The 23,065-nt window shown below is 44.6% G+C and overlaps 1 pseudogene; it reads left to right on the forward strand.

Moving 5' to 3' along the window:
* Nucleotides 1-23,065, forward strand: part of LOC137521215 (cytochrome P450 2D15-like) — a 180,713-nt pseudogene that overhangs the window by 90,776 nt on the left and 66,872 nt on the right.

Genomic DNA, 23,065 nt, shown 5'->3' on the forward strand with positions numbered 1-23,065 from the left:
GCTCTCTACACCGGCCTCCCAAAAAAGGATTTGTACTGCCTACAGCCAGAGGGCCCAACCGTCCCGATCTCGTCGGGACCGTCACGATTTGGGGGGGCTCTCCCGCTGTCACGGTATGAGCCCCCCAAGTCCCGGGCGGCAGTGGGCAGTGGATAAAAAAAAAAATGATCGAGGCACCAGCCGCGCCTGTGATATGCGGGATGCCGGCCATAGCATTACCACCTCCCTCCCTCCTTCCCTTGAGATCTGCCCCCCCTGTGTCCCCGTTAGCAGAGTGCGCAGCGAGCGGAGCGGGCTGTCATTACCTGCGTCCATCCATGCACGGGTACCGATGTCCAGCTTCAATCTGCTTCCTGTGACGTCACAGGAAGCAGGAAGCTGGATGCAGACATCGGTACCCGTGCATGGACGCAGGTAATGACAGCCCGCTCCGCTCGCTGCGCACTCTGCTAACGGGGACACAGGGGGGGCAGATCTCAAGGGAAGGAGGGAGGGAGGTGGTAATGCTATGGCCGGCATCCCGCATATCACAGGCGCGGCTGGTGCCTCGATCATTTTTTTTTTGCAGTGGCACCCATCCTCACTCTCCTTCCCACCCATGGGCACCCTTACCCTCCTCCCCACCCACGGGCAGGGTGTATGAGGCTATATTTGGTAAAAAAAAAATATAAGGGCATAAAAATTAATTAAAAGAAAAATCTTAAAAAAACGATGGTAGGCGTGTGTTGGGGGTGTGGTTAGGGGGTGTGGTTAGGGGTGTGGCCAGTGTCCCGGTTTCCTATTTTAAAATGTTGGGAGGTATGCTACAGCTGATACAGAATACTGCTGCCAGACTGTTTACCAACCAACCATCCCTGCCACATAACACCAGTCCTGCACTCCCTTCACTGGCTACCTATAAAATGGAGGATCCTATTCAAGATCGGCCTACTGACATTTAAGTCACTACATAATCTGTGCCCTGGATACATGAAAGAAATGTTGCAGCTGCATAGCAATCCCTGCAATCTCAGATCCACAGGTTCTAATAATCTAGTCATACCCAGATTCCACCTGAAAACTTTTGGTCCCAGAGCCTTCTGTCATGACGCTCCTACATTATGGAACTCCTTACCTCAGCAGATCAGGACAGCTCCATCTCTGAAGGTGTTTAAATGCAGACTGAAAACTCACCTGTTCAGTTTGGCATTATATTTTTTGTTGTGTTAATACTTCATCCTACTACCAATTACTGAATCTGAGTTTGCAGTAAAGGCAGCCATACGATCCCTATCTGATCAGATTTGATCAGAGAGGGATCTGTCTGTTGGTCGATCTGATGGCAAATCGACCAGTGTATGGCTACCTTAATGCCAGAATAGAATCTCCTATCTAACTTAAATAGACAAACCCCAGTGCTCTGCTACTCCTAGACATGCAATCTGAATTGTAACGTGAAAAATCTTGCAGATTGTGATTGTGCTTTGTCATGGTTCATTTGTGACAAAAGGGGCTGTCATGATCAAGGTCCATTAGAGAGGGTCAGAGCTTTATTGGGGCAGGAACTACAAATCCCAGCAGATCGTTCCCTGCCAAAGTTACATTAATTGACAGTTCTCTTCTAACAACCAAACAAACACAAACACAGAACATTTATATTGCGATTTTCTCCTGGCGGACTCAAAGTGCCAGAGCTGCAGCCACTAGGACGCACTCTATAGGCAGTAGCAGTGTTGGGGAGACTTGCCGAAGGTCTCCTACTGAATAGGTGCTGGCTTACTGAACAGGCAGAGCCGAGATTCGAACCCAGGTCTCCTGTGTCAGAGCACCTTTACTTAGCTACCTATAATGAAGGCACCTATACCTAGCTACCTATACTGAAGGCACCTATACCTCGCTACCTATTACTGGGAGCACCTATACCTAGCTAACCTATACTGGCAGTACCTATACCTAGCTACATATACTGAAGGCACCTATACCTAGATAACCTATATTGGTGGCACCTATACCTAGCTAGACTATACTGGGAGCACCTATAGGTGACTACCTATACTGGGGCACTTATGCCTGGCTAACCTATACTGCGGCACCTATAGCTAGCTACCTATACTGGGGGACACCTACAGCAGGCTATCTATACTGGGGACATCTATGCCTGGCTACTAATACTGGGGGCACCCATACCTGACCATCTATACTGGGAGCTAGTTTGGTGGTGCTGCAGACTGTCCATGGTCTTTCCATGCAGACTTCAAACCTTGATCCATCCATCCATCCATCCATCCGGGATCTATCTGCTAGCCCGATTGTACCTCAGGCTCAACACTCTTTTATTTGGACTATTATTAACAAAGGACTTTCTACCAACTTCCGGGACTTACAATTCCAGTGGACATGGTTATTCCGTAGACTGCTCAGACTTTATCTAGTTTTTTTGTTTCTACTTTTATTTTCCCAATATTTTACTATACAAATCTCAGTTCATTTGTCAGATCATTTTTGACATTTTCTGTGTTCTCTCATGCACTATTTTGTTGTAAAATAAACAATTAAAAAATTGTTCCCATCCAGTGGCGTAGCTAGATAGTATGGGGCCCCAGAGCAAAGCTTTCATGGGGCCCTCAGATGTAGGCACTCTTAAGCAATGCCACCTGCCCCTACCCTATGGATATGAGTTTACTTTCTCATGCAATCTACCCTGCATATAGTACATGGACACTGAGACAAAGTCAGAGGGTAAATGAAAACAACAATTAGTTAACACATCAATTACTATTGGGCCTCCTCTGCTCAAGGGCAGCAGCTATGGTTGCTATGGCTATTTCTACGGCGTACGTACAAAAAGGGCGCCCGGACAAAAAGGGCGCGGGGTGTAAACTCTAAATAATAATTAATCATTAATAGGGTTTATAAAAATAGTGTGCTATATTTCGTTTACAAATAAGGTTTAACAAAATTATAAATCATTAAATAATGTTTATGAAGTCGGAAATTGTGAAAACGTTAATCTTCCCTGTTTCTAAAGTTAAACTTATAATTACGTTTATTAAAAAAACAATAATATATGTTTAATTGTTATAATTCTATATTATTGTGAATAACCTTCATTTACGGTATGTTCTTATAATAAAATCTGAAAATATTCTTTATAACGATGATATAAATATAACTACGTTCGTAATAAGTGTTGTAAAACATTAGTAATTATTACTAAAATTTTACTAAAACTATACCTAAGCCTACTCTTACACAGAGCCCTCCCTGTACCTATCCCTAACCCCTAGACCCCCCTGTTGGTGCCTAAACCTAAGACCCCCCTGTTGGTGCCTAAACCTAAGACCCCCCTGTTGGTGCCTAAACCTAAGACCCCCCTGTTGGTGCCTAAACCTAAGACCCCCCTGTTGGTGCCTAAACCTAAGACCCCCCCTGTTGGTGCCTAAGTAACCCTCCCTGTACCTACCCCTAACCCCTAGACCCCCCTGTTGGTGCCTAAACCTAAGACCCCCTGTTGGTGCCTAAACCTAAGACCCCCCTGTTGGTGCCTAAACCTAAGACCCCCCTGTTGGTGCTTAAACCTAAGACCCCCTGTTGGTGCCTAAACCTAAGACCCCCCCTGTTGGTGCCTAAGTAACCCTCCCTGTACCTACCCCTAACCCCTAGACCCCCCTGTTGGTGCCTAAACCTAAGACCCCCCTTGTTGTGCCTAAACCTAAGACCCCCCTTTATTATGTGGATAATAATGTTTTACTAATTGTGAATGCAAAAAATATTTAGCAATTTCCGTTACGTACTGATCGCTTTATTTTGTGAATAATAATGTTTTACAAACAGTAAGGGATAAAACTTTAAATAATGTTTTAATTAGTTAAATAAGATAAATATGTTTAGTATTTTTATAAACGTTATTCGGCACGGGTGCATTTTATAAACGTAAATCACCACAAGCACACTTATAAATCATTAAAAATCTCCTGGCGCCGTTTGTAAACGTTATTTATGTCCTGCGCCCTTTTTTTCTGCTCGGCGCCCATTAAACGCTATTTATTATGAGAGTGAATGGCGGCGCCCTTTTTGTCCATCCACTAGCGGCATGCGCCCTTTTTTCCCGCTCCCTTGTATCCCATCTAAATGCTTGTTCTGAATATCCTCTTCAAAGAATCCTGCCTTTCGGAGAGAATGTTACCATAATGGTGTTATTAGTACATATTGTTATGTCTAGTTTGGTTGTTGAACTATCCCTTTTTCCCACAGGATTAGCTAAAGTTAGAATTGTGTCTTCTCGTGCTCTTTTGAGAAGTGGTGGCAGCACACCTGATCTCTGAATTAAATCACAGTATACAATCAATACAATTTCTGGAAGAAGCCTGGATATCAGCTTTAAAGTACCCCTTACCCTCTGTCCCCCTCTCCCAGGGCCGGCCCTAGACTTTTTGCCGCCTGAGGCAAATTTTTAAAAAATTGTCACCGCCGCCCCTCCCCCCCCACTCGGGGGCCGCCGAGCTGGAGGGGTAGCTGGCAGGACGGGGGTATTGGGCCAGCGGTGGGGACGGGGGTCGGACCCCCCCCTCCCTCGCCTGGGTCCCCCGTCCTCCGCTCCCCTCCAGCCTAAATAGAAGCAGCCGTATGTGTAAGAGGCACTAGTGTTGTCCGGATCATGAACGATTCGGATCTTTGATCCGAATCTATTTTGTGAGTCGAATCATCCGAATCATCAAAATGAGTGATTCGGATCGCAAAAGGGGCGGGGGCAGGAGCGACACGCCCCCTCTCAGCGGGCAGCGGGGTCCTGGAAGCAGAGCAGAGATGCATCGCTCTGTTGGAGGGGACTCAGGGGAGCCAGCCTTGCAGGGAGACAGGTAGAGAGGACATGGGTGCCACTGCCAGATATGTGTAGAGCACACATACTGGCTATAACGTGCTGCTGATTACAGGCTGTCTGTTCCGTAGTTGTGCAGTGAACACATTGGAAGCTTTTGGCTCAGCTCAGCATAGCTCAGTAACTTTGCAGGCACTGTGATTGCAGCGTAATATGATCCTCCTACACTCGGCACTAAACAGCTGCACTTATCTTTGGGGAATGCTTTCTTTCACTGTGCGACGTTTCCATTCAAGGTATACAGATGAACATGTAGGTGAAATATATGTAAAGCATATGACTGCAGCATGTGGGTATTGTGTGCAAACATTTCTGCTCTCTGCTTCCCTCCTCCCTTCTCTGTCCACTCCCTGCCCTCTGTGCTAGTGTTGGGCGAACAGTGTTCGCCACTGTTCGGGTTCTGCAGAACATCACCCTGTTCGGGTGATGTTCGCGTTCGGCCGAACACCTGATGGTGTTCGGCCTTTTAAGTTCGGGTTCGCCCCGAACTTCTAATGGCCGCCGAACAGGGCCGAACAGGGCCCCTGTTCGGCCGAACAGGGCCCTGTTCGGCCGAATACGGCCCCCCTATGGGGTCGCAGGCATAAGGGGGGAGCATGCCCCGATCGCGGGGGGGGGTCGGAAATTCCCCCCACCCCCTCCGCTAGCGCTCCCCCCTCTGCCCGCTTCCCCATAACAAAGTTTCAAGAAGTACCTGCTGTGTCCGGTGGTAGTGTGGGTGGCTGGCAGTGGGCGGCACTATGCAGTGACTGAATGAGGAGGAGGAGTCCGGAGAGTGACGCGTTGAGGGAGGCCGGGCAGCGGGCGGTTCAGCACTGGATGTTCGGAAAGTTCGGGGTTCGGCCCGAACATGCCGAACATCTCGGCCATGTTCGGCGAACTTTACCGAACCCGAACATCCAGGTGTTCGCCCATCACTACTCTGTGCATCTTCTCCCCTTCTCTACGTGTCCACCTCCCTCTCCTTCTCCTGCCCTGCTAGTCATTTCACCCCCGAATGCTTCGGTAGTAAAATGATCCGAGTTTCGGATCAAAGATCCGGATCTTTTCAATGATCCGATTCGAATCATCCGGATCATTGAAAAGATCCGAACTTCCCATCTCTAAGAGGCACGGGCGGGGAGGACACTCACCTCTTCCCAGCGTGCGCTCCACTGACGTCACTTCCTGCAGCGTCCTGCAGGAAGTGATGTCAGTGGAGCGCACGCTGGAGCGAGGAGGAGGTGAGTGTCTCCCCGCCCGTGCCTCTTACACATACGGCTGCTTCTATTTAGGCTGGAGGGGAGCGGAGGACGGGGGACCCAGGCGAGGGAGGGGGGGGTCCGACCCCCCTCCCCGCCGCTGGCCCAATACCCCCGTCCTGCCAGCTACCCCTCCAGCTCGGCGGGCCGGCTCCCCGCACCCACGGACGGGCGGGTGCCGCCCCTGGAAATTTGCCGCCTGAGGCAAAAGTTTCACCCCGCCTCATGAGCGGGCCGGCCCTGCCCTCTCCTTAAACTTATTATTATTATAATTAATATTATTATTATTGTTTTATTGCTGGTGCTATGACTAGCACACAGCACCAGCCTCCCCCCTCCTGTGCCCTCTCTAACTCGACTGAAGCAGAACGTCGGAAATTATCAGAGAAGAAGTAACCGTTCTTCCTCCCCACTGTGCATACATAACTCCACCCCCTCCACCTGCCGCTTTAGTTCCATATGTATTTCACTACACACAGTGCGCAGGGGAGCTGTGTTCAGTGTAACACATATGGAACTAAAGCGGCAGGTGGAGGGGGCAGAGTTATGTACGCACAGCAGGGAGGAAGAACTGTCACTTCCTCCCCGATAATATATGCCATTAGAACGGGCCACAGGGGGGCACTGAATGGGGAAGGATGGTGCTGTGTGCTGTGAACGTCAAGCAGCACCAGTAATAAAATCATTTAAAAGTAAATCCCTACCAGGTCAGGGGTACTTTAAGTTATTTGTGACTTTCTCTTGTCATCCCGATCTACCGAACTATTGTCCTGGCAGTTCTGGCTGAAATTTTAGTTGGTCTATCTGACCGTAGCTTCGTGTCAACAGAATAGCTCAATTTCCACTTCTTTATGAGAGTTTGAATACAGCTGAAAGCCAATCTCAACTCTCATCTTATTTCTGTGTTATAAAATTGTACAACCTTCTCTGCAGGGTTGCCATACGGACTGTCAGTAAAAATACACCTAAAAACCCGCTGTCCGTAACGCCCGTATTTCCTGGGCTGATGTCCATCCAAATTGCCGGCTGAGCCTGTGTTGGAGCCTGGAGGGGAGGCAGCTCAGAGAAGGGGGAGCAGTGTGCACAGCCTGGGCAAGGGGGGACGTCTCTCCGTATGTGCATAATATAAACATAGTAGAGAAGTGTCTGAAACATTATTCTTACATTTTATTTGATCAGCAAACACACGGCAATGACAAGAAACAATAGGGGAGAGAGCCCTATCTTTGCAAACTTATGATCATATAATCCCATATAGCAATTGCCAGATTCTAGCATTCTGTTAGCATTTATAAATCAAAGTAAAATGTAAACAATGCACTGCCACACCGTAATTAATATATACATGTTGTATTATATACATTAAATATGTTAAACTCTTAACTTTGTTTCTTCTTTATAGCTCCTAAATGACCTTCCTTGGCTTTCAAACATTAAATGGTTAGCTGACTATGTTCTTGCATCGGAGTTTGATTTGTTTGCTTTCCTAAGGGAAGTTATTTCTGATCATAAGAAAACCTGGAACCCTGATGAAATTCGAGACTTTATTGATGCTTATCTACTGGAAATGGAAAAAGTAAGGCATGTTTTTTTTTTATTTTAAACTAGCTGATTACCCGGCGTTGCCCAGGTATGCATTTGGTTGGTGTCGGCTCCACCCACTTTTTCGAACCCTAACACACAAACACTCTATCTATGACCAACTTTGTGAGCTTTGGCATCAATCATTTGTATATTCCCATAGAAATTAAATAATTCAGATTTGCGGTTTGTGACTCCACCCCTCTCCAGCATTTGGACCCCAGTCACCCAATGACCAACTGTCGCAAGTTTGAGACATCTGCTATTAACTGTGTAAAAATGGCAGCAATTTAAATATTCCCCTTGAAAATCAACAGGTGAATTTTGATATTATAGGCTCTACCCACTTCCCTGATTATTAATCTCAGTCACCCAGTGACCATTTGGGCAAAGTTTTAAAACCCTGCTATTAACAGTGTAAGAAGGCCTGCAGTTTATATTTTCCCAATGAATTCTATTTTTGGCTCTGCCCACTTTTTGTAACCTGGACACTCAGTCACTCAATGACCAAGTTTGTGAGCTTTCGGGTCCTTGACATCACTAAAAACAAATCTGATTGGCTGTGTGTGGCCCCGCCCCTTTTCTGAATTTGAACCTCAGTGACCCAATGACCAACTGTACCAGGTTTGAGGCTTGTGTCATTAGCAGTTCAAGAATTGCAGCAATTTTAATATTCCCCTTGAAAATCAACAGGTGAATATTGATTGGCTTTTTTAGGCTCCACACACTTTTCTGAATATTAATCCAGTCACTCAGTAACCAACTGTGCATAGTTTGAGAACCCTGCCATTAACAACGAAGAAGGGCTGCAGTTTACATTTTCCTAGGGAAATCAGATTTTGACTCCACCCAGTTTTTGTAACCTTGACACACAGTCACTCAATGACTGTGAATAAAAGCAGTTTATCCAGCAAAGAAATCGGATTAGCTGTTTGTGGCTCTATCCCTTTAGTTAATTTGAATCCCAGTCACTTAATGACCGACTGCAGCAGGTTTGAGGCCTCTGTCATTAACAGTGTAAGAATGGCAGCAGTTTCAATATTCTCCTTGAAAATCAATAGGTGATTTTGATTGGCTGTTGTAGGCTCCACCCACTTTCCTGAATATTAATCTCAGTCATCAGCAAAGAAATCGGATTAGCTGTTTGTGGCTCCACCGCTTTAGTGAATTTGGACCCCATTCACCCAATGACTGACTGTATTAGGTTTGAGGCCTCTGCCATTAGCAGTGTAAGAATGGTAGCAATGTAAATATTCCCCTTGAAAAATCAATAGATTAATTTTGATTGGCTGTTGTAGCCTCTACCCACATTCTAAATATTAATCCCAGTCACCCAGTGGCCAACTGTGTCAAGTTTGGGAACTCTGCCATTAACAGTGTAAGAATAGTTGCACTTTATATTTTCCCATGTTAAAAATTTTGTTGTTGGCACTGCCCACTTTTTATAACCTTGACATACAGTCACTCAATTACCAAATGTATGAGTTTTGGTGTCCTTGGTATCAATAATTTGTATATTCCCATTTAAATTAATCAAATCTGATTGGCTGTTTGTGGCTCCACCCCCTTTCTGAATTTGAACCCCAGTCAAACCCCAAGACCAACTGTACCAGGTTTAAGGCATCTGCTATTAACAGTTTAAGAATGGCAGCAATTTAAATATTCCCCTTGAAAATCAACAGGTGAATTTTCATTGGCTGTTGTAGGCTCCACCCATTTTCCTGAATATTAATCCCAGTCACCCAGTGACCAACTGTGCAAAGTTTGAGAACTTTGCCATTAACAGTGTAAGAATGGCTGCAGTTTATATTTGACCACTGAATTCTGTTTTTGGCTCTGTCTCCTTTTTGTAACCTTAACACACAGTCACTCAATGACCAAGTTTGTGAGCTTTCATGTCCCTGGCATCAAAAATGTGTAAATGGAGGCAGTTTATCAAGCAAAGAGATCTGATTGGCTGTTTGTGGCTCTGCCCCTTTCTGAATTTGAACCCCAGTCAACCAGTGACCAACTGTACCAGGCTTGAGGCATCTGCTATTAACAGTTTAAAAATGGCAGCAATTTAAATATTCCCCTTCAAAATCAACAGGTGAATTTTGATTGGCTGTTGTAGGCTCCATCCATTTTCCTGAATATTAATCCCAGCCACCCAGTGACCAACTGTGCAAAGTTTGAGAACCCTGGCATTAACAGTGTAAGAATGGCTGCAGTTTATTTTTGACCAGGGAATTTTGGTTTTGGCTCTGCCCACTTTTTGTAACCTTGACACACAGTCAATGACCAAGTGTGACTCAATGACTCAATGACCAAGTTTGTGAGCTTTCAGATTCCTGGCATCAAAAATGTGTGAATGGAAGCAGTTTATCGAGCAAAGAGATCTGATTGGCTGTTTGTGGCCCCGCCTCTGTAGTGAATTTGGACCCCAGTCAGCCAATGACCGACTGTAGCAAGTTTGAAGCCTCTGCCATGAACAGTGTAAGAATGGCAGCAGTTTAAATATTCTCCTTGAAAATCAATAGGTGAATTTTGATTGGCTGTTGTATGTGCTACCCACTTTCCTGAATCTTAATCTACTTCACCCAGTGACCAAGTGTGCCAAGTTTGAGGGCCCTGCGATTAACAGTCTACGAATGGCTGCAGTTTACATTTTCCCATTAAAAATGAATAGCTGAAATTTGATTGGTTGTTATATGTTCCGCCCAATTTTCCTGGATTTGTAACCTCAGTCACCAAGTGACCAATAGAGATGGCCCGAACGGTTCCAGGCGAATTTTCGGTGTTTCGCGTTCGCCAGCGAACGTGAACTTTTGCAGATTCTCCCCCATAGTGCGCCATTAGGGTCAACTTTGACCCTCTACATCACAGTCCGCAGGCACATTGTAGCCAATTAGACTACACTCTCTCCTGGAGCCACTCCTCCCCTTATAAAATGCAGGCAGCCCCGGACTTTACACTCACTCGTGTGCCTGCATTACTTAGTGAAGGGACAGCTGCTGGCAGACTCTCATAGGTAAAGATTAGTTAGGCTCTTGTAGGCTTGTTAGCTTGCTCCTGGCTGATTGTTATTGCTAAAATAGCACCCCTCAACAGCTCTTTTGAGAGCTAATGTTCTCCTGATGTGTTTTTTTTTTTGTGTTGCCCACTGACACTGACATTATACAGCCCAATCTGTTGCAGCTGGACCTTGGTAATTTTTATTTCTGTGCCAGCCTGACCCTGCCTAACTATCTATACTGGGACACCTACCTATGCCTACCTAACTACTGGGGCACCTACTTACCTATACGGTGACACCTACCTATGCCTACCTACCTACCTATACTAGGACGCCTACCTATTCCTACCTACCTATACTGGGTCTCCTACCTATGCCTAGCTAACTACTGGGGGACCTACCTATGCCTATCTACCTATACTGGGACACCTACCTATGCCTACCTACCTATACTGGGACTCCTACCTATGCCTAGCTAACTACTGGGACATCTACCTATGCCTACCTACCTATACTGGGTCTCCTACCTATGCCTAGCTAACTACTGGGGCACTTACCTATGCCTATCTACCTATACTAGGGCACCTACCTATGCCTACCTACCTATACGGGGACTCCTACCTATGCCTAGCTAACTACTGGGGCACCTACCTATGCCTATCTACCTATACTGGGACACCTACCTATGCCTACCTACCTATACTGGGACTCCTACCTATGCCTAGCTAACTGCTGGGGCACCTACCTATGCCTATCTACCTATACTGGGACACCTACCTATGCCTACCTACCTATACTGGGACTCCTACCTATGCCTAGCTAACTGCTGGGGCACCTACCCATGCCTACCTACCTATACTGGGGCACCTACCTATGCCTACCTACACACAAGAAGATAATTAGGTCGTTGCTTCATTGTGGACAGACTAAATTTGATCAGCTGGACAGTCACTGTTGTTCGATCATTGAGCTACCACAGCCCGGCGACCATATGGGCTTGAACATCGCCACGGCCTGCACTCTCACCATGGTGCGCACCAGTCCAGCACGGCCGTCACTACACAAACAGCTGTTTGCGGTGCGTTACACAGTGAGTTTGGTGTGTCAGTGTGAAGCAGTACTCTAATTACACTCCCTGATTGATGTATACACATGCAAGATGTTTGAAAGCACTTTAGTCCTGCAATTTAGCATTCAATGTGATTTCTGCCCTTAAAACGCTGCTTTGTGTCAAATCCATATTTTTCCCCGGGACTTTTGGCGTCTATCCCACTCATCCACACCAGATGTTAGACCCCTTGAAACATCTTTTCCATCACTTTTGTGGCCAACATAAATGTTTCTAGTTTTCATAGTTCGCATCCCCATTGAAGTCTATTGCAGTTCGCGAAAGTTCACGCGAACCAAACCTTTTGCGGAAGTTCGCGAACTCCGTTCCCGAACCTAAAATCGGAGGTTCGGGCCATCTCTAGTGACCAACTGTGCCAAGTGTGGGGACTCTGGCTTGCTTACCGTGAGAATGGCAGCCTTTTACATTTTTTCTATTGACATGAATGGGTGAAATCTGATTTGCTGTTTGCAGCTCCGCCCAGGTAAGCAGGGGGGGACGCGAGACCCCCAGAACATATCATCCCAGGTAGTAAGGGATCTGTATACCAAGTTTCATTCAAATTGGTCGTTTTCGAGTGACACACACACACACACACACACACACACACACAAAATGTTGAAACTGAGAAATTGTATTGCTTTATAAAAATATATGCTTGGTTTGAACTTAACCACTTCGTGCCATCGGCTGTAGGGAACAAATGCATGCACACTCCCGCGTCATGCGTGCACTTCAGCAGAATAGCCAGACTAATATGCTCGTGGGAGCTATGAGGAAGAAGCGATTGGAGCTCAGATACATGTGACCATGATGTCTTGTTCATGACTGTCTCAATAAATTTGGACTCTTTTACGTTCCGGTTTTCATCAGTGTAATATAAATGCTATTTGCACTAAAGGTGCACAAATAGGGCATATAAATAAACGTCCATATTGCAGGAAGTGGTTTAACCACTTAAGGACCTAGGCCTTAAACCCCACTAACGACCGGGCCCTTTTTTGCTGCACTGGGCTGTGCAGGCTTTTCAGCCTCCTGCACAGCCCAGCTAAGGAGCACAGGGATCGGACTCCCCTCCTGTTTTTAATTTTTTTTTTTTTGCCTCATAGAGGCTCTCTCTCGCTCTGCCTCCCTCCCTCTCCTTCCTCCCTCCCCTCCGCCTACAGTATTGAACAGGACAGCGATCTGTCCTGTTCTCCGCCTCTCATAGGCATCAGCCTATGAGAAGACGGCGTCGGCGATCCCCAGGCAATCAGAGGCCGGGGTTCACCGATCTTGTACAGCACTGCTGGAGACCGCAGTGCTGTACGGATGTAAACAAAGGGGATTTCTTTCCCCTTTCATTTACAAACAGCCGCGATCGGCGGCTAGCAGGCTGATCACAGAGCGGAGCTCCATGAACCGGCAGGGAACGATCGCACATACGCAAGGCCGTTCCCTGGGAAACCACAGCTCCAGGAATTGCCATTTGGCGGTCCTGGAGCTGCCACCGCAGTCACGTGAAGAAATAATCACTAGATACAGTGTGGCTAAAATAAAATAAACAGAATGTTTCCTTTTCTTAAATAATTAAATGAAAATGGTGTTTACTTTCCACATGACCCTCATATATCAGCATCAGTGGGGGTAGAATCCAGCATTCCCATATACCAAGCTATTACTAAATAATAATAAAAAAAACTCCATGCAGACGAAGTGCTTAATAAACACCAAAGATTTTATTGCTGCAAAAAAAAAAAAAAATTGCTAACAATCGCTTATCAGATTTGTGCAGTAGTTTTTCCAAGCTCGTATAACCTGAATAAGCGTACAATTATTTTTTCATATCCTAATTACTCCTAGGTAAAAGGAGATCCCAACACCACTTTTACTGACGAAAACATTGTGCTCACAACATATGACTTATTTGCAGCTGGATCGGAAACTACAAATACCACATTGAGATGGGCCTTATTATTCATGCTCCTGTACCCAGATATCCAGTGTAAGTATTGCTTTCAACTGTATTTACATACAATGATTGCAAAACAGATGTGCACACAGCAGTCAGGACCGACCTAACATTAAGCTGCCTGAATAATATAACTAAAGCTGCAAACTCTGGGGGTGCAACCAGCGATCTGCTCAATCAACAGTGCAACGGAGCACAAATACCTAGTACAGCGCCGGCGGGTCAGGAAAATATGGCGTGGGAAAAAATGGCGCACAGTGATAAATCTTTTAAAACGGTATTTATAGTTTTAAGGATATGCAGTAACTTTATTTAAAACGCTATTTATCGTTGGTCTGACCCCCGCCCCTCATGTCCTGCGGTGTCCCCCGGTTCCTGTCTTCTGCCTCCCCCGCCCCCCCTCGCACGTCCAATTTTGTCTCCCAGTGATTTCATCTCTGCCCCGGACTGGAGTGTAATGCTACAACAGTCCTACCTAAGCAGATCTTACGAACAGCTGGTGGATGTATCTGCTCGCTGCCGCTGATGACTTTCTGATGCACCAATCACGCTGGGGGCGCTGCTCCAGAATTGCCAATCACCGCTGCTCATTTCTCTGCTCCGTCTGCTAATTGGACCCAATGCTCCCGCCTCCGAGACCATCGCGTCCAATTAGCAGACGGAGCAGAGAAATGAGCAGCGGTGATTGGCAATTCTGGAGCAGCGCCCCCAGCGTGATTGGTGCATCAGAAAGTCATCAGCGGCAGCGAGCAGATACATCCACCAGCTGTTCGTAAGATCTGCTTAGGTAGGACTGTTGTAGCATTACACTCCAGTCCGGGGCAGAGATGAAATCACTGGGAGACAAAATTGGACGTGCGAGGGGGGGCGGGGGAGGCAGAAGACAGGAACCGGGGGACACCGCAGGACATGAGGGGCGGGGGTCAGACCAACGATAAATAGCGTTTTAAATTTACTGCATATCCTTAAAACTATAAATACCGTTTTAAAAGATTTATCACTGTGCGCCATTTTTTCCCCACGCCATTTTTGACTGTACGCCAGCGCCGGGTCTTCCTCTCTTCTGCACTGCAACAAGTCACCATGCAACTCTCCATACGCTCCCAATTTCACATGACATGCATTGGGAACCTAAAGAGGAACACTTCTGCACAGTGAAAGGCTGCAGGGCAGAAGAGAGGATGCAGCGCTGGACTAGCTACTTGTTCTCCACTACGCACTCTGCAATTCAGATTGGGAGGGGGAAAGAGAGGGGCAAGCCCCTTTAGCCCCCATGCAATTTTTACTGAGGAGAGGAGACAGATACTGGCCATACTTGGGAGGTTGCTTCAGGTGGCAACAAGTAAAACCTGTCCACAGTGTGGCTCAAAAGGAAAGCACTGAGTGGCAAACCAGTAAAGTTGAAGACAAACACCCACAAAAAGTGAAAAATGACTACCTGGCAGTTCTGCTCTCGAATGAGACTGCCTAATGGTACTAGACATGCCACTGGGGAGGGTAGAAACAACACTGAGAAATGCAGCAAATACAAACAAAGGCCTAAAGTTAGATAAGGTCAGCAAATAAATATTATATTGCTCTTCCATAACCTAGAATTAACTCTGCACAACATAAAATATTATTTCTTCTCCGATAGATAGTTAAATAGTTATTTGGGTTGAAAAAAGACATACGTCCATCGAGTTCAAACAGAAAATAAAGTACAACACCACACTAGCCTGCACCTTTACATATCCCTGTTGATCCAGAGGAAGGCAAAAAATCCTTACAAGGCATGGTCCAATTAGCCCCAAAAGGGAAAAAATTATTTCCCAATTCCAGATGGCAATCAGATAAAATCCCTGGATGAACATACTGGGAATTACCTAGTTATTATAGCCATGGATGTCTTTCAACGCAAGGAAAGCATCTAAAGCCCCCTTAAACGCAGATATCGAATTTGCCATAACTACTTCCTGTGGCAATACATTCCACATTTGAATCACTCTTACTGTAAAGGACCCTTTCCTAAAAAAATGGCTAGAACTTTGTTCCTCCGTGCACAGATCATGTCCCCTAGTCCTTTGCAAAAGCCTAGGGACAAAAAGCTTATCTGCCAATCTTTTATATTGCCATCTGATGTATTTATACATGTCAATTAGATCCCATTTAAGGTATCTTTTCTCCAGACTAAATAAACCCAGTTGATCTAACCTTTCCTGGTAAGTGAGACCTCCCAACCATCTAATCAATGTTGTTGCTTGTCTCTACACCTACTCTAAAACAGCAATATTTTTCCTGTAATGCGGGGCCCAGAACTGAATTCCATATTCCAGATGCAGCCTTACTACAGAGTTAAAGGATACACGAAGTGACATGTGACATGATGAGATAGACATGTGTATGTACAGTGCCTAGCACACAAATAACTATGCTGTGTTTCTTTTTTTCTTTCTCTGCCTGAAAGAGTTAAATATTAGGTATGTAAGTGGCTGACTCAGTCCTGACTCAGACAGGAAGTGACTACAGTGTGACCCTCACGGATGAGAAATTCCCCTCTTTATCTCTTTCTTGCTCTCAGAAGCCATTTTCTGCTAGGAAAGTGTTTTAAAGTTGGAAATTCTTATCAGTGAGGGTCACACTGTAGTCACTTCCTGTCTGAGTAAGGGCTGAGTCAGCCACTTACATACCTGATATTTAACTCTTTCAGACAGAGAAAGAAAAAAAGTAACACAGCATAGTTATTTGTGTGCTAGGCACTGTACATACACATGTCTATCTCATGTCACATGTCAGTTCAGGTATCCTTTAAGGATACCTTAAATATTATTTTAGTGTGCTTACAATACATATTGTTTGAACTGTAGTTCTGCTTCTCTCTAGGAATCCACTCCCAAAGCATCAGTGGATGAAAGGAGTTGTATGCCGGGGGGGGGGGGGGTGGTTGGGGGTCGCCGAACTGGAGGGAGAAGAAGCCAGGATGGGTCGCCTCTCCTCCCTCACTTAGGTCCCCCGTCCCCGCTCCCCTCCAGCTATTTGCGCAAATACGTTGATTAAATGTCAGCAGCGAATGGGGATGCTTACCTTCTCTCTTTGCGTTCCATCGCTTGCTGCTATACTTCCTGCAATGTCGCCCTCTACTCTACACTTCGAAGGGCGGCATTGCAGGAAGTGACGCGGATCCATTTCTGTGTCCGAAGATGCCCGTGTAGAGGGGGATCCGTTTCCCTATTGATTTTCACTACCCCTCCGTGTATCCGGGGTCTGAAAATCATGCAAATCCAGACCGTCCGTTCAATTTTTGAAAACGGATACCCCTGAACGCAGACTGATCTGTTTTGAAACAAAGCGAAGAAGGCTGCCATTTTTAACAATGGTATCTGTGGCTCCATTTTTGATCCGGGCCAAAAAACAGAGCCACGGATACGTTTTTAAAACAAGTGTGAACCTACTCTTACAGCAGTACTTAAGAACAAGACAAGCTATTTCCATGCCAGTTTAAAAAAAAAACAAAAAAAAATATGTTCAACAATAGTTCTTACAATTCACTACTTGACCCTATAGATTTATACACTCAGCTAAAACCTTATTCACAAAGTGGACAATAATGTCCTCAGAGCCAAGTTACAAGCTACCTTTTCCCTTATTCTGCTCTTGGATCTTTCCTTTGCTTTTGGCAATCATCGTTTGTGATTATTTGGATTGTCATTCAAGCCATTATCACAAATGATGGTTTGGACTTCATAGTTCACTTGTTATTTATGTGACTTTGTAATTTGCGCCAAGATATTTTTATTGTATAGCAATGAGTAATATGTTGGTCCTTTATAAGTAATGATGATAATTATTATTACAATTGTACTGGATTTCCTGGCAGTTATTAACTACATTCTGATTCTGTCAACTTTAAATAAGCCAAAGTCCAGGAAGAAATTGATCGAGTGCTTGGAAGAGAGAAGTCACCAACAATGGCAAATATATTGGAAATGCCATATACTAATGCTGTGATCCATGAAATTCAACGCTTTGGCGATATCCTGCCTCTGGCTTTACCCCATATGACCTCTAGAGATATGGATATTCAGGGATGTTTCATACCAAAGGTATTGTAATCACTACATTGGTTTTGGATACATTTTGTAACAGATGAAATTTAATTTTAGAGTATTGTTTTTGTTGCTAGAATAAATGTAATGGATCTGTATTATCTTTATTACTGTAATATTCAGCGCTGCGTAATATGTTGGTGCTTTATAAATACAATAAATAGAAATGAAATAAGTAAATATTATTCAATTTTAAAGCACTGAGGAAGATGACAGCGTTTCAGTCATTTGAAAACCCCCTTAGCACGTCTAAACGAGCTTTTCGCGCGCAAAACTTTATGCGCGTAAAACTTTACGCGCGCGCTGCACAGAGCGCAGGGCGCCCCTCGCGAAGTGCCCATTAAAGCCTATGGGACTTAGCGCGCACATAGGACTTTGCGCATGCAAAACTTTGCGCTCGGTACTTAGCGCGCAATCTGATTCAGAAATTCGGTGCTAACCTTCTTAGCACCCTGGTTAGCACGTCTAAAGACTTTAGACGTGCTAAGTAGGTTAGCACAGCTTTGTGAATCAAGCCCACACATTCACACCAGTTAGGGCTTGTAGAGAGCTCCGTGAAGCTGGCCCCCCTACAGTCAGCACAAATAAAAATGCTATCATGTTTGGTAAGTTCTACGTTCATTTTAAAGATAATAGCACTTATTATGATTTCATGTCTGTAAGTTATTGTATGGGTGATAGTATTGTTTTGGAAATAAAAAGTGCTATGATTTTCAAAATGAAAGCAGCACAAATCTTAATTTTTGCAGCACAAATTATCACAAAGGTAACACTAACCAATCATGATAGAATTTTTATTTGTGCTGATTGTAGGAGGGCCAGCTTCACAGAGCCCTTGTAGAGGATAGACAAAACACACAGGGATGCTGGAAGCCCAACATTGCATAATATAGTATGGTATTCGGAGACAAAGGAATTAGTATATAAAATTATACTCACAGGGCTGGGTTGCTAGGGAAGCAACCACTCATTAGAGAGCATGTCCCCACTCGGCCTTGTGGATGATGTGCGGTGATCGCTGCTCAAAAAAGGCGCGGTCCCTCTCAAGTGACGCCATCAGAGGGGGATCACTAGACAATACTGAAGGGATGTTAGGTGCCAAAAGGTAAGTAAGAAGTAATTCCAACAATATATTTATTTTTTTTTAAAAATGAACATTTACTGTGCACGCCCTATGTACGCTAAATTTGAGGTTTTTTAGCGAATATCGTATTGTTGGAATGATTTCTTGAAGGTAAGACTTTCTTACCACCTATTTTTGCCACATAAAATCCACATCCTTACTACCCTTGAGCACCTCCTATCATCCTCCCTCACACAGAACAGAGTAAACAAAAAATCTGAAGCATTCCACACAAAACGTAAAAAAATGAAATGGGCAAGTACACTTACCTAAAAGATTATTAGGAACACCTGTTCAATTTCTCATTAATGCAATTATCTAATAAACCAATCACATGGAAGTTGCTTCAATGCATTTAGGTGTGTGGTACTGGTCAAGACAATCTCCTGAACTCCAAACTGAATGTCAGAATGGGAAAGAAAGGTGATTTAAGCAATTTTGAGCGTGGCATGGTTGTTGGTGCCAGACAGGCCAGTTTGAGTATTTCACAATCTGCTCAGTTACTGGGATTTTCACGCGAAACCATCTCTAGGGTTTACAAAGAATGGTGTGAAAAGGGAAAAACATCCAGTATGCGGCAGTCCTGTGGGCGAAAATGCTTTGTTGATGCTAGAGGTCAGACCAGAATGGGCCGACTGATTCAAGCTGATAGAAGAGCAATGTTGACTGACATAACCACTCGTTAGAACCGGGGTATGCAGCAAAGCATTTGTGAAGCCACAACACGCACAACCTTGAAGCAGATGGTCTACAACAGCAGAAGACCCCACGGGTACCACTCATCTCCACTACAAATAGGAAAAATAGGCTACAATTTGCACCAGCTCACCAAAACTGGACAGTTGAAGACTGTTGCCTAGTCTGATGAGTCTTGATAGATCCAGAATTTGGTGTAAGCAGAATGAGAACATGGATCCATCATGCCTTGTTGGTGGTGGTGTAATGGTGGTCTAATGGTGTGGGGGATGTTTTCTTGGCACACTTTAGGCCCCTTAGTGCCAATTAGGCATCGTTTAAATACCACGGGCTACCTGAGCATTGTTTCTGACCATGTCCATCCCTTCATGACCACCATGTACCCATCCTCTGATGGCTACTTCCAGCAGGCTAATGCACCACGTCACAAAGCTTGAATCATTTCAAATTGGTTTCTTGAACATGACAATACGTTCACTGTACTAAAATGGCCCCCACAGTCACTAGATCTCAACCCAATAGGCCTGTTGCCAGGCACTTTCTGCGCATGTCCGTGACATCATGAGTGACGTCACGCTCATGCGTAGAGAGTGTCCGGCAACAGGCACGCGACCAAAGACGCGCACCGCCGGCCCAGCGCATCCGTACTACTCCAGGTCATAGCGAACCGGAAGTAGTATTTACCCATAGAAATTCGCTAGCGAATGGTTCGCTAACATCTCTACATATCAACTCACTACCCATACACTTCTATGGGCCTGTGGGCCTCTTTATAGTCACAGATTGTGTTATTCTATCTCGCTGCATGCATGCAGGATGGTGTACTGGTTAAGGGTACTGCTTTTTACACGGGAAACCAGGGTTTGAATCCTAGCTAGGGTCAGTACCTATTCAGTAAGGAGTTTATGGCAAGACTCCCTAACACTGCAGGGTGGCCTCATGAGCGCGTCCCAGTGGCTGTAGTTCTTCAGCACTTTGAGTCCGACAGGAGAAAAGTGCTATACAAATGATCTGATAATTATTATTATTTAATAAACTGGCCCTAGACTACAATACATACACTACTCAATATAGACATATGACTATGGCTATGGTAGTGATATGACACATGACTATGGTAGGGATTAGATTGTGAGACAGTTAAAGAGGAACTGTCGCGAAAATCTTAAAATTTAAAACACATACAAATAAAAAGTACATTTCTTCCAGAGTAAAGTGAGCCATACATTACTTTTCTCCTATTTTGCAGTTACTTACAGAAGGTAGTAGAAATATGACATTATAAACAGGTTTTGGGTTAGTCCATCTCTTCATGGGGGATTCTCAGTATGGCCTTTATTCTTTATAAAGACATTCCCTGAAAAAGATTTATACAAAGATGCTGGCCAGCCTCCCTGCTTGCTGCACACTTTTTTTGGCAGTTGGATGGAACAACTGCCATTCACTAAGTGCTTTTAAAAACAAAGAAAACCCTGAGAACCCCCCATGAGAAGATGGGCTTGTCCATAATCTGTCGGTAATGTCAGATTCCTACTACTTAAGGTGGCCATACACCTTAAGATTTGCAGCAGATTCGACCATCAGATAGATTTGTCAGATACCTGTCAAGTCGAATCTGACAGGAATCTATCTGATGTGTGCCACACACTAGGAACAGATTTCCAATACATTTCAGAATGAAATCTATTGGAAATCAATCTAAATGCATTATTGGACCATTAGATCCAATGCAACTCTATCGGCCATCAATCTGCTGCCAGCAGCAGATCGACCTAGATCCATCCAGTCACATAGATCAAATCGATCGAAATCAGCCACAAATTGATCAGCTGATTTGATAGAATCGATTTCCAATCGATTGATCGATCGATCGATGGCTGAAATCAACCAGTGTTGTAAGTGACAGCAACATAGGAGTAAAGTAATTTATGGCTCATTTTACTCTGGAAGAAACGTACTTCTTATTTGTATATGTTTACATGTATTTTAAATTTTAAGATTTTCACGACAGAGGTCCTTTTAGTGACAAAACAATATGCTTTGCACAGTGCTGTAGAAGATGTCAGTGCTATATAAATGCTAAATAATAATGATTATTCACAGCATTATTGGGATGCTAAAAATTCTGTTAAGAAATAAGGTGAAATCACTTGATGGAAATCCAGACGGATTAGCTCATCATATTTGTTCTGTCCAGGTGGGAAGAGGGCAGCTGCAAGGCAGAGTTTTCTGAGGAGACATCAGCTAATCAAAGACCTTATCTTTCATTCTGTCCTGGCGCATGCTATAGTTACTTTTGTGGACTTTGCATGCAATAAACTATAAGGATTATGGATGAAATGATGAGAAACTGAAACACATTCCCCATTCCTGTAAATAACTGATAAGTGTAAATTCAACCTCTGACATCTGGGTGGTGGGTGGTTAGGGTAAGGCCTTTGTTTAAATTGTAGGAGAACAGGGAACCCAGGAAGGATATTGGAGGTGGTAGCACCAGACCTGACCATTTATAAGATTAAAGACTCCATTACCTGTACAACGAATGGTGTGACTTACTGTATTCAATGCCCCTGTCAAAAAAGGTATGTGGGGAGGACCAAAAGGTCCTTGCAGAGGAGGATTGGAGAGCATTTTAATAATATAGAAAAGAAAATTGAGGGACACCCGTTGTCCAAGCATTATAAAGAGAAACATGGGGCCTCCTAAAGGGGACCATTTTTTATGGTTTGGAAATTATTCAACCTGGGAAAAGGGGCGGAGACTATATATGCAAGATGTCACAAAACGAGTCAAAATGGATTTATCAGTTAGACACATTAGCCCCTAAAGGTTTGAATAGTGAAATGGAATTTTTTGCATTTTTTAAATACATTTTATGAAATTATGTATTTTCATTAATAGTATGAATGTTATGGTGGATTGTGTATAGATAGGCCTCTGCTGTGGTTTTATTTAAGATTACAGTAAGAAGAATGCATATTATGCCCACTGGTAATGTGTAATGGGAGCCTTTCACCTTAAGAACTAAGGATCCAACAGAGTATTTAAATACGGGTGGAGCAAAATGGCAACATGATACTATAAACAGAGGGGAACTGATCGGATCGAAGACTCTAGCATTACCAAATCCTCCTGATGAGGGCCAACGTTATTGGCTGAAACGCGTAGAGGTCGCTTTAATGCAAAAAAGTATCTGCTTAGGAGCCCGGGATTGAGCAGGCTGTGTAAGCGCGCAGCAGCCGCTTGTGAACAAAGGTCCAGAGGCTTACGAGGTGACGTCACCCATCCTGACACGCAAGCCGGATCAGCTGAGCGGAAGTGCGGCGAGCGGGGCTCTGAGCCTGACAGACGGAACCCACGTATGCCGCAAGAAAGACGCAGAGAGAAGCTGAGACAGGCAGCGAGCAGAAGTATCTTGTAAGAGCAA

The sequence above is a fragment of the Hyperolius riggenbachi genome, chromosome 6 (assembly GCF_040937935.1).
Source record: "Hyperolius riggenbachi isolate aHypRig1 chromosome 6, aHypRig1.pri, whole genome shotgun sequence".
NCBI classification, from domain to species: Eukaryota; Metazoa; Chordata; class Amphibia; order Anura; family Hyperoliidae; genus Hyperolius; species Hyperolius riggenbachi.